Source organism: Propithecus coquereli, unplaced genomic scaffold (genome assembly GCF_000956105.1).
Source record: "Propithecus coquereli isolate 6110/MARCELLA unplaced genomic scaffold, Pcoq_1.0 Scaffold82, whole genome shotgun sequence".
NCBI lineage: Eukaryota > Metazoa > Chordata > Mammalia > Primates > Indriidae > Propithecus > Propithecus coquereli.
Genome location: NW_012154396.1, coordinates 291,568 through 293,376, shown reverse-complemented (window position 1 = coordinate 293,376; position 1,809 = coordinate 291,568). Strand labels below are relative to the sequence as shown.

At 36.7% G+C, this 1,809-nt stretch overlaps 1 protein-coding gene across 1 annotated transcript in view; it reads right to left on the bottom strand.

The window, feature by feature from the left end:
* The window catches only part of FSIP2 (fibrous sheath interacting protein 2), a 121,964-nt gene that overhangs the window by 9,846 nt on the left and 110,309 nt on the right, over positions 1 to 1,809 (bottom strand).

Sequence of the window (1,809 nt, the reverse complement as noted above, 5' to 3'; positions counted from 1 at the left end):
TTTAAGGTACTTGGGATTTTATTGTATACTCTATGAAACTAGAAATTTATATGTCCAGACTTGACCTTTCCATTTAATTCTAGACTGAAATATCCAATTGCTTATGTGACATCTCAAATTTATAATGAATACCTCAATCTCAACATAACTAAAAGAGAATTCTTGTGTTCCCCCTACACCCTTAGTTCCTCACACAGTCTCTCCTAACTTACTAAATACTTCCATCTACTATGTGCCATGTACTGTTTTAGGCTCTTGGGGATACAGTTGCAAACACACATAAATCTACACCTTCGTGGAGCTTACGTTCTAGAGAGACGGTAAAAAAAAAATAATTAAAATATACTATCTTTCTGATAAGTGCTGGGGAGAAAAAGCAAAGAAGTGGAATAGGTAGTGCCAGGATGGGAATTAAGTTGCAATTTCAGAGAGTGTGATCAGTGAAAGTGACATTTGAGCAAAGATCTGAAGGTGAGGAATGAGCAATGCAGATATAGGAGAAGAGTACTATAGGAGAATCAAAAACTTCAAAGCCCCTGAATGCCTAGAATGTTTAAGGAACAGCAAAAAGGTCAGTAAGAACAAAGAGGAGTGAACCGGATAGAAACAGAGGAGCCCAGAGAGGTAACTGGGGGTTAGGGTGATGCCCAGATGATGCAGGGTTTAGTAAACCATTGCAATGACTTTGGATTTGGTCCTAATTGAAGTAGAACTACAGTCATACGTTGTTTAGCAACAAGGATACATTCTGAGAAATGCCTCAGACAATTTCACCATTGTGCAAACACCATAGCATGCACTTACACACACAAAGTGGTATAACCTCCTACACACCTAGGCTATATGGTATGGCTTATTGCTTTTAGGCTATAAACCTGCATAGCATTTTATTGCACTGAATACTGTAGGATATTGTAACACGGTGGTACGTATTTGCGTATCTAAACAAATCTAAACACAGAAAAGGTACAGTAGAAATATGGTATTATGATCTTTTGGGACCACTATCATACATGTGGTTCATCCTTAACCAAAACATCATTATGCAGCACATGGCTGTACTTATCAATATTTGGAATTATCTTGTTTATGTCCTTACCCTTGGGATGAGACTTCCACCCCAAGTTAAAATGTAAATTTCATGAAAGCAAGGACTTTGCCAGTCTTATTCACACATGGGATCTCAGAATACCAAGGAAGTACTGAACAAATCTTTTGAATGAATGAATGAATAAATAAATGATTGAATTGGACAGCTGTGATATTACTAAAGGATGCAAGAACTAAGCATGATCACTGCATCAAAGTTGGATAAAACATAACAAAACACTAAATTTAGGGGCAGGAGACTTGGGATGCAGACTAGACTCTCTTTTTGACAATATTGCACAAGTCACTACCTCACTCTCAGCTTGAGTTTCATCATCTATAAAATGAGGAGAGTTGTATTAAGCAGTTTCTGTCAAAGTCTGTGAGTCCAAAATTCAGACATCATACCACTGATTATTGTGACACCTACTGGTTAGAGTATGTTTGTAGCATTCTAGCATACTTAACTGCTATTCTATAGATTATTTTAATAAAAATGATTTTCACTTCCAAATTAAGACAGTATGTTTCTTGTGTTGGTTTCATGTTTTAAATAGTCACAATAAACCTGCGGTTTGTCTTCAGAACCACTTTATAGTAAACATGACACTCTACCTCTTATACATGCTGTCATTGTGAGAACCACATTGGTTCTCTGAAGTCTCAACAAATAGAGAGCCTAAAAGTCCTACAAATGTTCTAAGGAGTCAGTACTAATAG